Source organism: Aptenodytes patagonicus, chromosome 7 (genome assembly GCF_965638725.1).
Source record: "Aptenodytes patagonicus chromosome 7, bAptPat1.pri.cur, whole genome shotgun sequence".
NCBI lineage: Eukaryota > Metazoa > Chordata > Aves > Sphenisciformes > Spheniscidae > Aptenodytes > Aptenodytes patagonicus.
In genome coordinates, this window is record NC_134955.1 from 7,100,057 (window position 1) to 7,114,272 (window position 14,216).

Consider the following 14,216-nt stretch of genomic DNA (forward strand, 5'->3'; position numbering starts at 1 on the left):
GGTTATGATATAGGACAAGTCAAACAGGAGAACCCATATCCAAAGAGGAAAAAATTGGTCTCTGGAACAAAACAGGAATATATTTCTTCACAATCAATTTTTCCAAGAGCCATCCTCATTCCCCTAAGGTAGCCTCACCAGTGGATATAATAGATAAATGAGTGATTGCATATATCAGAGCTACTGCATTGCTCATCTAATAAAGTCATAGAATCACAGAGTGCTTTGGGTTGGAAGGGACCTTTAAAGGTCATCTAGTCCAACCCTCCTGCAATGAGCAGGGATGTCTTTCACTAGATCAGGTTGCTCAAAGCCTCATCCAGCCTGACCTTGAACACTTCCAGGGATGGGACATCCACAACTTCTCCAGGCAACCTGTTCCAGTGCCTCACCACCCTCATCATCACACAGTAGGGTCCACTGGTGGTAATAATTATGACAGGTGAAGTAACTTGGATCAAATTCATACCACAACCACAGCTGAAGGATTCACCACCATCGCACAAAGTGAAACTAGATGCTTTGGGAAAGACTTCTAGGCCTACGTGACACGAAGGAGCTAAGGGACTTGATTAGTTTAGTTCAAGCTCTTCTTATATGTGTTTGAAATTTTGTATCATCTAAATGTGGAATACTAAATGTTATTACTGTTTCTGTTTGGTTAAAAGGAGGGTAAACTCTACCTATAGGACAGTTGCTTGAGCCAAAGGTGTCGTGATTAGTGAAGAGACCCTTGGCTTTAGTGATTTATCTTGAACTGCCCCAGAAGGATTTGCTCATCCTAAGCAGCAGTTAGAAGAGCTTGTTTCATTTGCCTTAGCCAAACTATAGCTGAGAGGGGACATGAAAAATATCCGTAAGCCAAAGAAAAACCTGTAACAACAAGAACAAGAGATATAATCTGAGTATGAATGAAGTTAGACCAAAAATGAAGGGAAAAAAAAGGTTTGTAACCCAAAAAGAGGAACAAAGATGTAAGAAAGTTTCTTAACAGGAATGGGGATGAAGAGCGGGAGAATGGGAGCAGAAAATCCTTTTTATTTTAAGAAGCAGCCCAGTGGATGGATGGGCAGGACTACATGTTTTGATTGCTTCTCGGCACTGGGGGACTTTACACAGCTCCGGCTGCTGCTTCTGATTTTGTATCTGGTGTCTCCACTTTACAAAGAACAGGAAGTGAAAAACTGGGTTTTATCTCAGTTCTGAAGTCAATGTTGCTACTATAAGCTTACTCTGTTAGTATGGATTGGATGTTCTCAGTACATATGCAGTTCTGGTCTCAAACAGCTATAAGCAGAACTGGGGGGGGGGGGGAAGGGGGGAAGTAAAAAAGGGGCAACAAGCATGACCACATATCAAAAACTTCCCTGTGAGGACAAGCTGGTAGGCTGGAGGATAACTGAGGAGATAAGCCAGAGGCCCCAAGTCACGGGGGCAGGGAGCAGAGCTGGGTCAAGTGTTCACAACACACCTTCCACTACAAGCACTGGGAAGAATCGGAAGGACCCAGGCGGAGCCAGAGCTGAAAAAGGCACGCAGACATGGTCCTTCGCAGCATGCCCCTGGCACTCCCTGCCCAAGGATGCAACATTTGGGGGGCCAACAGGAGGCTCAGCAAGTATCAGCTCAAGAAGTTCCCTCACCTGCAAAAAGGGAAACTGTTAGGGGAAGGATGATCTTTACTTGTTCTGTTCTTATTTCTCCGTAACCTGCTCATGCCATTGCTGGAGACGGGCTATTGGGCTGCAGGGACCTTCAGCCTGGCTGCCCTTATGTTTCCTTCTGACTTTGTTTATAAGATTGTAGAGGATGAATGAAAAGCAGCTTCTGGAATGAAGTAAGACGGATGGAGAAAGCATGGATAGATTTGTTTTCTTTGGAGAGCAGCCATATGTAAATAGTATCATTAGTTCTGGAAATGAGGAGTGTGACTTAGCTGTGCTCCCAACCACCTTCTTCTCGGTTCAGTCTTTGACACCTTTCCAGGGAAACAGCCTGAAGTCATGGGAAATTTTCTGATTCTTCACCTTCTGCAGAGAATCGCTGACAGCAGTCTGCTTGGTTTAAGTGCACTTCAGATTCTCTTGAAATAGTTCATTTGTAATTAACTTTTTTTGGCAGGGAATGAGAACAGATCTGTTGACAGTCAGAAGTGGTCGTAAGGCTTTTATATTTTCAGGCTGGACTGGAACACCTCAGAGAAATACTGGGTAAATCTGAACTTCTGCCAGTAATTGCATGCTCTAAGCAAGATGTAGACCACCGCAATACAGTAAATATGACAGTAGACAACACAAGAAAGAGAAGAAAGGATCTGGATGTTTTTTCCTCCTCATACCTTCTCATGAATTCATAATTAAAAATGACTGGATCATTCTGCAAAGAGAAAATTTTGTATCATCTGCCTTATTTCTTTACCCCAAACTTACTAAAAGTTCATAAAAACCTGGCGCAAGGAACGTATCACAGGAGTACAACATCTTCAGTTTGATCCTTTCTTACCCAACATATAGGGAAGGCTGTTACCCAGTATTCAAAATTAATGTATAAATAATTCCGGTGGTGTGTTACTAAGAACGTTAAGATTTTAATTGCTTTCCGGCAGTTTTAGATTACACTTCACCCTGCACCGCATCTGCACTCTGCAGATGTTTAAGCCCAGAGCTCTCTTCCAGCAGCTTTTGGCAGCATTTGTGAAACAGTTGGGGTGTTAAAACTCAGAACATGTTTATAACAGCCTGGTACTAGAGGGGTATAATATTTTTCATATTAAGTAATGATATATATGACAGTAATCACAGCGTCTTTTCAGCAACCTATTTATAAGGATCAAAACCTCCTTCTGACACCTACTCTCACGCTAGGTCTGCTGCTACATTGAAATCTATGAATAATCCACTCCTAGCAGCATCAGGTTTTATTAGTTGAGGGGAGGGAAAGCAATGGGTCTACTCTTCTTTCAGTCCTTCTCAAGTAGATCTCCATGGTATAGCGGTCATAACCAAGTAGGGATTTGGCTCAGAAGTTATCCTACGTTTGCTATGTTTCACATGGTTTTGAAGAATCTCCTCTATTTTTGAAAAGGCAGCTGAGCATGTAAGATGTATAAAACGGCTAGGAAGCTGGAAGACAAGTAGGACTGGCAAGACTAGTGCTGAGGATTTAATTCATTGTTTGAATAGTTTTTGATAGTATATTCAGCTGTATAACTCTCCACCATTGTTTTGAAATAAATTAAAACATTTGTAGAATTATCTGTCTTACCAACACTTCTGTATTGACATGGCTCTCTGCTATAGCCATTATGATTTTCCCCTGGGAGGAGCTAGCTTGATAGCTTGCTAGTTTGAGTTAAATGACTTAAATGATAAGTGGCATTTTGTTCTCATTACACTAAGAAAAGTCAATCAATATAAAGCGCATCAATGCATTAATGTAAAAGCAGAAACCAAAGAAAACTGATATTAAATGGAAATTTAGAATCCATTATATTGAACACTACAACTAAATTTCCTGAACTAGAGTTGACAAACCACCAGTAAATGTCCAGCAGGGTATAGTTCTGCACTGATTATACTGTCTAGATGATTTAATAGGTCTTTTTCCTCTCTAATACCTATGAACATATGAAAATCAATGGCAGCCCACTTAGTGAAAGTACCTTCCCTCTTCTGCTCCAGATGCGTGGTTCAAGATACCTACGTGAAGCTATGCTAACAGAAAAGCCGGTTTTGCATTACCTCCTGGGGGGGTGGTGGTGGTGGTGGTGGTAAGCCCCATAGAGAAATCCCAGGCCAAAATCCTGAAGGATTTCACTTTCAACTCTGGCAAAACCCCTCCTCCTTTCCCATGGAGGATCTTCAGTCAAAGCCTTGCTCAGGAGAGGAGGGTGCCAGTAGTACAATGTAAGGACTGGCCGGCAGGAGTGAGGGAGCGGGGGGGCTGTGCCTCAGCATCCCTTCCCCTCCCACGGATGCTCTTGTGACACTGGTCCCTGCAAACCTGTGGAGAGAGGAGGGGACAGGTATGCAACTGGGACCAAGCACTGACTTGTCCCGTGAGGTCTTCTCCTCCGTTTAAAAGCCTCGATGAAACCTAACTGAGGAATATGCCAAACAGCCTGGCTATGTGGATTTATCCAGGTTAGCCTTCTCCTAATCACGTTGTCCCACGGGCTACGGAAAGTTTGCATCTGAGGAGTGGAAGCAGCAGCCTCCTCTGTATTGCCAAGGTTTTATTGTACTTTTCATTTCTGAGCTGTCATTTCATTTAATTTCCAGTAGATGCTACTCTACTCTAGATGCTCGCTGGAGCCAGTAATCGCTCCTTCCCTGAATGCCAGACCTTTACAGCAACGTTTCTTTGTGTATTTTCAGAATACAGGAAAACAGTCTTTAGCCATCAAAATTTGACCAATGGTATGAAACTGATTAATTAAGAAGTGAAAAGGAAGAAGCAGGGCTACGAACCAGATCCTGTGCTATGCCTACCCAGTGAAGCCCATGGCAAAAGGCTAATGCAGGACTGGATTCAATAATTTAAAGACGTTTTGGTAAAAAGGCAAATGTGATGGCAATCACATTATACATCAGCAGTGCTGGTAAAAAGCAAGCATGGGTATATGAGAAGCAATAAAATCTTGTTGCTTAGTAGTGAAATAAGGGAAAATGGAATAAAACATCCTTTCTGGAAGAATCTTCATGAATATAAACATACAAATTTGACCACAAATCATTTCATGTTCCCATTTACAATATTGAATGTTATTTGCACGTCTTATTTTTGACCAATTTTGACATATTTCTTGGCTTTTCTCAAAAAAAAGCATGTGGTGGAATCCTTTTCATTAAAGAAAGAGTCATAGGTACCCTTGCAAAGTCTTTTGGGGCAAAGGACATGCTTTAGCTAAAAAAAAAAGATTATTTCTCAGCCATTTTAACCCATGTGTCCCCTGAATGCTCTGTGCTGCGGACACAAAAGCCTGCCAGCCATTAGAAAGTGTGGGAAAAAATCTTCTTCTAATCTGAGCTAGGCCATGCTGGAAAGAGAAGGTAAATTCCTTGCCCAAATTTGTATTCCTGTTATTTGTAGTCACGCTTTTTATGTGCTCGTGCTGGAAGTACTGGGAGGATAAAACCTGATGCCAGGTGTCCCACGTAAAACAATTGTTCCATGTGAAAGGAGGGAGGACGCTTAATTTCCACAACAGCCCTGTCCCAATACCAAACCCTCAGTAGGATAAAGACCAACAGCACCTGCTTGCAGACATCCCCATCCAAACCCCTCACCCTCTTCACTGCCTCTGAGCAGTACGTGCCCTAAAACTCTTTCTCCTGCCCCTGCTTTCAAGAAGAGACCCTTGCTCGCTGACTAATAAAACGACACCAGAAATTCTGTGAAATGACCAAAAAGGTATAAAAGAATATGAGGAAGTGTTGCTTCAGACTATAATTAGTGAAATCTACTGTGAATATTAATTAATGATGCTGAGCAAAGTTTTACCAACATTGCGTATTTCTATAGCGACTCATCTACAAAAGTCTTCACCTTCTGTTTCTTCCCCGATACTTTCAGTAAATTTTAAAATAAGTGGCAGCATTAACTTAATCTTTTATTTAGCTAATAGGAAAAGGTTGCATTAGAGCTTTCCTGGAATAAATGTAAGTGTACTTTAAACTGAACGCATAATGGCAATTCCCCATTCAGCTGGGAACTGCACTAAATACAGCTTTGTCAAATCTTGAGCTTTTATTGCAAGTGTCACGTTATCTGACCTTTTTCTTAAAGCTCTAGTTACCAGAATCATGTTGTTATGTGAAAATCTCAGCTTTTATTAGGGGAATAAAGGTTTCCAGCCCTGATGGCTACAGAGAAAATGTCAATTCCAAAGGCTCCTAAAGCAAATGAGAGGTACCTGAGCATCTACTGTTAAAAAAACATAATAATAAAGCTTCAGCTCTACACTTTGGGCATCTAAAACCATGAGTGTTACAGATGGCATAGCTGTGTGGGAAAACTATACACAGAGTGGGGGAAGATGGTTCAGCCATCCCCCCTTTACCCGAGCAGCCACCCTTTGGGATCCCTGCCCAACCCTGGAGATGCGCATCTCCGGGTATCATTACCTAGCTGGGCTTTAACACCATTTAACAGTGCTGGTGAAGCCTGCGGAAGAGATTCAGCTCTATTGAGCTAGGATTAATTTAACTGCAACAGTCTTATTTGTGCATCTGATAGTCTTTTAATCCCAACGTTTCAGGCAAGGCTGTAACCTTGCTAGAAGATGCTGGCTTCCCTCCTTGCCCTCATCATTGCCATTTATCACCATCTCGATGAGTCCTGGTCCTCCCCCACCCCATTCCCAAGACAGTTTGTTTCTCATTTGAACTTCAGCTGCTTGAAAGATAATGTCAACAGCAATCACAGCGGAGGCAAGCTTTGCAAATAGGGTACTGTTGCTTTGCATAAAAGATAATCTTTGTTGAACGTTTTGCGTGGGAACCTTAATTCAGCATCAGGAGAAAGATGACTACAAAAGCATCCCAGGCAGCAGAGCGTACGCACATCGGGCGCTACGTGTCACACTCGTAGTATGAGTTACAAACACACGGTCCTGCACGGCGCAGAAGTTACGCTGCGGAGTAGAGCTGCCCCAGCATCGGCTCTGCCATTACCTGCTGGTCCTTCCCGGTGCCTCTTGCACCCCAAGGCTGCCCGCTCCCCCGCCGATGGCCACGGGGACTTCAAGCGGGGCAAACACAAGGGGAGTGGAAGAAGGGAGAGTGGATGGCCGCTGGTAGCCCCTGGGGTACCGGCAGGTCCCCGGGCAGTGCCACCCTTGCCCTGTCCCCCATGGCGGTGGCCCCAGAGGGCTCAGCCTCAGCCTACCCCAGCCAGGCTGCCTGCCCTGCCTTCACCTCCTCCTGACCACAATGCTGAGCACCTCCGCACCCGACACCAGGCCCTTCCATTGAAAACGCTGGTTCCCATTGCAACACGGAGAAGGGAGACACGAGGGTTTTCTGATGTTCTTTCAAATGAAGGATGATGGGCCAATTTGGAGAAGAAAGGGGACGTGGTAATTCTGCCGTTACTTTGCTGCAAGATCTTGAGCGAATCCCTTAAACGCTCTGTGCCGAGTTTACCCGACCATAAAACGCCTGCAGACCTCACAGCGGTATTCTGAAAATAACTGCAATTTAAGATTCTCCAGGATAAACTGCTCAAACAGGGAAGAGCATTATGATTTATTGATGATTTCTTCGGCATTTAGCGTTTTCCACAGGCCACGGTTCAGCCAGGAAAGACGGAGGATGCTGTGGTTGTGATCTTTTTCCCTTCCATGCAAATGGTAACCTAGGCGATATGCAAACACATCTGCTTAAATCAAAGCAGAGTTTTACTCCTCACCCTGCTCAGGCACAAATAACAGCAGCAATTAGGGAGGTTCAGAAATACCATTCAAACACAGAGAGCGAAATATGAGAAGCACACAACTGCATATTTAAATAAGATAAGATTAGTAAAGAAAAGTATTCTGTCTTAAAAGGCCAGCTAATCCATTAGCGAAAACAAACAAGCACTTATTATTTGTTCCATTTTCATGAAAATGTTTTTAGCGCCGAAGCAATACTTACTCTTCCACCTTCTGCGGTGTCTGTGCGAGACGTTAATTCTCAGGTGATAAATGAGAAACTGAACAAGACTTTTCCAGAAAAATGGAAGAGATCAGACTTATGCCTCAGGTAGGCTATAATTAAGCCATCAATTACAGTATGCACTATCTAAAACCCACAGGGTTGGTTTTTCGCTTTACAGCTGGACACGGCATAAACAACATCCTTCGTACAACATCTCTGCCAGTGGCTTTAACTGATTGCTGCATTGATTGGGTACGTGCAGATGGCTGGGGGTTTTCTCTGAAAAGTTTTTGATATCCCATTATAGTGCTCACGAAAGCGGCAAGCGCTGGTGGCTTACGTGAGTAACATTTCAGTTGTTACTTTACACTGCCCTGATGAGTTTTTTACACCCTTAGCATCCCCATAGCTGAGCTGGCTGCTGCGTGATGCTGAATGGCCGGTCAGTTTGGAGGAGATGGATGGGACCGCAGCTGTGGTAGCCCGTATGTCCTGTACTCAATTTGGGTACGGACTGGGGTGACCTTACTAAGCAGCTCCAGGGCCAGGTAAGAAGAAACTGCAAAGCAGGCAGAGCAGGTGGCTGGCACATTGGGAACCCCAAATTCGGGTTTCTGAGTAAGGCAGATTGCCGAGTGTCTGAAGATCAGAAATGTCGAGTCATTTATAGCAGTAGCAGGATTATTTTTATTTTTAAAGCTCTAGTTTCTGTACATACCTTGGACCGTCAGGAGTGTCATGAAGTGAATGCTGTTGCACAACTGTGTATTACGCTTGCATTCAAAGCTGGAGCGTGGGTGGGGAGGGACTTGTTACACATCTCTAGCAGGAACACTAAAGGATGTCGTAACAGCCACACGGAGAAAACATCTGCTCATTAGCGAAGCTGCTGTTTCAGACACTGAGAGCACGCAAGCACGAACAAGCCCCGAGTGGAGGCTGCTCACATCTGAATCCCCACGTTGAGCTCGTGGCCTCTGCATTCAGCCGCCCCGGCCCCTCCAGCCTCTCACTAACCCGCTGTGCTCAGCAGCATCCCCTGGCCTGCAGCTCAATGCGGTATTTCGAGGTTTTTTTTTCCCCCGGCCGGCTGCATCGCCCCCGTTCCTTTTTCTCCTTCCTGCAAATACACTCACCCAGCTACCAGCATTTTCCCCTGGGTTTAGTTTCTCTGACTTTTCTTTCCAGTTGCTCCATCTAGTCACCTCCACATGCCACATCTCGGCCTCTTCTCCCCAAGGCTGTGAGAAGCCAGGAAGGCGACGTCCCATCCACTTCCCAGGCTGCAGAGATCCCTCAGGCTGCTCCTTCCTGGAACAAATCCTGTCCCCTCTGCCAGAAATGGCTTTGTCCTGTTTTTTTTCTTCCTGTGAAGCTGTTAACAGGTCTTACCCCCTTGATGAAGTGCAGACCTACACAGCCACCCCTGCCAAATGTCCTGCGAGCTGTCCCATGGCTATTTTAACCATGGGATTGGCTCTCCAGAGGTCCCTTGTGGAGGGAGAGCAGCTTTGCCCTGAGATGGCCCATCCCTGGGGCCAGGTTTGTGCCGTGGCCCTGGAGAAAGCCTGTCTTCACCCCGGGCTCTCCTCCAAGTGAGGAGTTAGAGAAATAACAGGGGGGAAGCGGGACCGAGAGGATGAGACCAGTGATGGTGTGATCCCAAAGTAGCGCTAGTTAATTATCCACGGGGATTTTCAGATGGGTAATACCAGGTCCTGGTATTTTTCCCAGTCCCCGATTACCTAGGCTCACAAGAGTCAGACGCTTGGACCCTCATGTGCACCCATCTCAAAGGGCTGGTGTCGATACACCCAGCTTTGGATTAGGGTCGAGTATCTGCGGGAGATGAGCGCAGAAAGCGCTGGATCCCGGCTGAACTGGACCCATCCAAACACCAAGTGCAAGAGCTGTTTTGCGGTGCATGCCCAGCTCTGTGCGGGGGAGGGCTGGATCCAGGGACCTCACTGGGATGTCACAACATTTGTTTGCCAGGCCAAAAAAAAAAAACCACCAACCAGTCTGGAGCCCATATTTTCTGTCATTTCAAGCCTGAAGTGTACTTGAGGAGTCTGAAGTCTTTGACAGAGTTTTATACTTGAAGAGGGGTATTTTATTTTGAACATCCTTTAAATACTCTGTGGGTAGGAGTACTTCCAGTTTTGGAGCGGTGCGTGTATTCTGATAAATAAAATCAGCCTACAAAGTGGACCTTCACATCGGCAATCAATACAGCATATATCTGCACTAGTGACTCACACAGCCTGTCACGGGTTTTCTTTAGTTATTTAATGTAGAGTTATATTTATATTACAAAATATTTATATTGTAGATATTTTAAAACATCAATGAACAGATATTTCGCAATATGTATTTATAGAAAGGATAGAGTTTTGCGTCTAGTGACGTGCTGAAGTCTTCATAAATATGTTTTTCAAAACTAAAAAAGTTTTTGGCATCATATATTGCTCATCTCAAAAGAAAGCAAACTGTAGGTCAGAAGTATGGTGGTAGTAGTTGAAAGTTCCTAATCACAGTAATGTTTAGTCAAATCCTGTTATACTTCCCAAGCCAAATGGTGTCACTGGCCCAAATTCTTCTCCCAGGTACACTCATTATGTCTAGAATAGATCTATTAAGGAATAACGCTAGGTTTGCTGCCCTGTACACCAAGCTGGCCCACAAAGATGGATCAGCGTGCCTGCCATGTGAAGAGAGGAGGCAGTTTTATCTCTGCAGCTCAAATGTTGTACTTTGAATACAAGTTCTTGCAACTCCCTAGTTACTACTCACAGCAATCACAGCTTTGGCAGAAAGTATTTTCTGGTTTGTTTTTTGGTTTTGTTTTTTTTTTTTTTTAATATACATGTTCAACAGAGTCCATTTCCATCTACATGGGCAGACACCACAGAACCAGTTATCTAAACTTGTAGAAGTCTCTCCCTGCAGGGAAGCCAAGCCACACGGGGCTTCAAAACATTTGGTAGCCACTAGAAAGGAAAAAGTTCTCCAAAACACCATTCTGATTTTTTTCCCCGAGACTTCAGAAGGATAGACAATTAAAACTTCCCTGATGACAGAGATTTGCCAGCTTATGCAGCACTTGATGGGAAATACAACTTCGCGCTAGCTGCTCTCAGTGCCTCTGAGAGACACTATTTTTCAGTCCTGATCCTTTGAACTGCAGTTAGTGCCTAGCATTTTGGATCAGACGCCAAACCTTTCCCACAGTCATTTGGCTCGCAGGTGCCAAAGCACCCTCTTCCCCGCGACCCTCCTGCCCGGTGCGTGCCTGGCTGCCACCCCACGAGCCCCAGCACCATGCGGCACTGCTCGCCAGCCACTTGCGGACCCAACAGCTGAGCAACAGGACGAGTGCACCCAAAGAAGTGAGCCTACAAAGCCCGATGTGCAGCAGTCACCCCATCCTGAAGCACGGGGTTTGCTGTGCCGCTGAGGATGCAGCGCTTTGGGGGAGTTGCCTCTCAGTGCGCAAAGGTGGGGCTGGAGACAGAAAGTTCAAAATCCGTGGTGGGATGGGCATCTGTGGGGGTCATGGCATTTGGGGTAGGTTGGAACGAGGCTTGGCAAGGTCCACAGGACACCTACACCAGCCTGACACACGCGGGTGCCTCCCTGTCACCCAGCTGTGGGATGCTGGTGGAGCTCTGCATCGGTACAGCTCGCAGAGGCTTCCCATGTACACTTCCTGGGTTCAGGATAGCTTGTGTGGGTTTGATGATATAGGATTAAAAAAGGCAGCATTAAAAACCTCTCCAGATGAAGGCAGATCTGCAGTAGCCATTGAGCACTGTGGACCCCAAAGGGAAAAGGGCCCCTGTGGGGTTTGGCATGGTACAGCACCTGGCCGGCACAGCCAGCTGGGATGGGAGCCCTCACCTGCCGCAGCGCATCTGGGTGATCCATCCTCCTCCTCCCACAGGAGCTGGGCTGTGGCTCTCCTCCAGCCCAAAACCATGCTCATTTTTAGTCAGTTTTGGGGCTCCCCAAGCTATGGGTAGGGAGGGGACAGGAGGGCGCTGCCTGCGTGGTGGTGGCGTGCCCATAGCATGGGTGCATGCCATGCACTGCCTTTCCATCAGGGTGCTTCCAGGCAAAGGCAGCACCCAACTACACTCACATGCCAGTTGCTGAAAAAACACCAACCTCCCCTACTGCAAAGCCAACAGTGCACCAGCTCGGAAATAATTATACTGCTCTAACACCGACACATCGCAAAACACTGCAGGACCCTACAGGCAAACCCTTAAGTGCCTCCTTGCTGGGACCCAACGATGCTTAGGGACAGACACAGCAAAACCCCCTCCTGGGTAACAACCGAAACCTCTGGGTATGATCTATAGCACATGAAGAGGCAGAAATAGATGGTGGCCACAGCCCTGAACCAGAGCAGAGGGCCTGCACTCTGTCTGGTGGGGGATTAAAACCACTGGGTGGAACAAGCTCGGTTGCTTCAAAGCAAAGTGGGAATTCCTGGCTGGCCGCACAGCTGCAGGACATCAGCCCACGCCCGAGCGCAGGGCTCTGCGGCTAGCAACCTGCTAAAAAAATATAATCAACAACATTCAGAGCAACAACAACAACAACAAAAAGACAAAACTCAATGGAAAAGCAGAGCCGGGGACCTCGAATGTGCCTGAGGCCATGTGTCAAGTCTGTGGCACCGCCGAGACACGACGCGTTTCTCATCCTTGCTTGATTCCCTAGGCTAGCTGTATCTCAAATACACATATGTAAATCTGAAACAGACCGCTGGCCTGACTTTAATTTACCAGAAAGCCGGACTCACACAATTTAGGAGCGTGAAGACCAAAGTAGCAGGAAGAAGTTACACATGTGGTTGTTTTCAGGCCCCCAGGAGAGGCCTCTACCCTGCCGTGCCCTCGGAGCAGCCTCCCAGACCAGGCGAGGTCCTACTCACCCCTCCTGCGGGGTCAGTGGTCACCAGGGCTGGAAGCCGCGCAGGCGCACGCTGCGGTGGGGTCCGGGTCCTCCTGCCAGCCCCGCCTGCTACAGCAGCTTTTTCCACGTTACTCTGCAAGCGCAGAGATTCATTTCTGAGAAAGCCCACACCAAATGAGACCACCGGTCTGGCCACCCTCATACTTGACCTCCAGCTGATGCCCAGGATAGGGGTAGAAACCAGGCAATTTCATAGCAATTGCTTCCCAGAATACTCCTCCACCAGTCTTCATACCAGGGACCTCCTGAGCTAAAAACTGATATTGTACAGAATGACTTTTGCTAGGTTTATTTTCTATTGATTTATTGAGTTGCTCTTCAGTCCTCCCACTAAATTCAGTAGACGCTGTCCTTTTCAAAGGCAGAATTAGGCTCTGTGATTAAGGAGAAATTGTCCTATTTAAAGGAGAGAAAAATGAAAGCTCCAAGAAAGAAGATTTGCAGAGGTTTCCGGGCTTGCAGCTTTGTTCTGAAATGCTCCAACACATCACTGCGTAGGTGGTCATTTCGGTAGTCTGGCACCAAACTGTAAATCATACCGTAGTTATAGCCCTGCGTAATACCTGACACATACTTCATTAGAGATGTTGCACCAATTCTTAGAAATCGTAAATATCTATTGTGTTATGAGTATTGTGGTTCTAAAGGGGAATTTATGATGTGACCATTGAGCAGGTAATGAATTGCAGACCCCTAAAATCATCTCGGGCTACAGGAACGCTTTATTTCAGGATCTCTTCGTACTAACTTCCTGCCTTGAAAGTTCAAGCAAGGCTTTAGATCGTCAGCCCATCCACTGTATTATTTTCAGTGACAGGCAGGGCTAATTAGCTTGTATAGCTATTGTTTGCACTACTTTATCCTCGTTATTTCTCCGACTTGCCATGCAGGCAACAATTATAAAGCCGTAAGGACATGCAGAGTTATGCCTGGAATCTCTGGTTTAATTTAGAGGAGGCACAGACAAGAAGAGCTCTGCTACTGCTAACTGCGGATGCCTACCTGACAGATTTATGAAGAGATTTCATGTGCTCGTCTGCCTTTTCTCTATGTCCCATGCTGCGCAAGCTGAATTTAACAGCTGGCAAATAGGGTCCTGTGGTCCCTGCGCTCGCGAGGCTTACCAGAATAAAATACCTGACTATCGAGGCCTCGATTCATACAGTCACATGAAGATTTTTAGCTTTTTGGGAAGCTAAAGGTAATGCATATTCTAAGGGAACATGCAAACCGATGCTTTCCCTCCAATAGCCTCTTCTGAGCGTTTGCCCTAGTTTCCCCTTGGAAAACAAAGCTGCTGTTTAGCACTTCAGGTGATGAATTTCCATTTCACTAGACAGCTCGTTTGCAACAAGACTTCTGAAAACAGGAACATGGCTTATTCCTCGTGAAGCACTAAGCGGAGACTACCAGTTGTCAGAATTTAAGCACGGGGTCACCTACACCGTGTCATGCCTTGCAGTGAGCTAACAAGAACGCCTGTTTTATACCTACTACATCTCTATTCAAACATTACGTAGCAAGGCAAGGAGAGCCGGCTGCAGGCTGCCGTGCCCTGCCTTCCCAAGCGGAGGGTCCCCTTCCGTTTCCAAA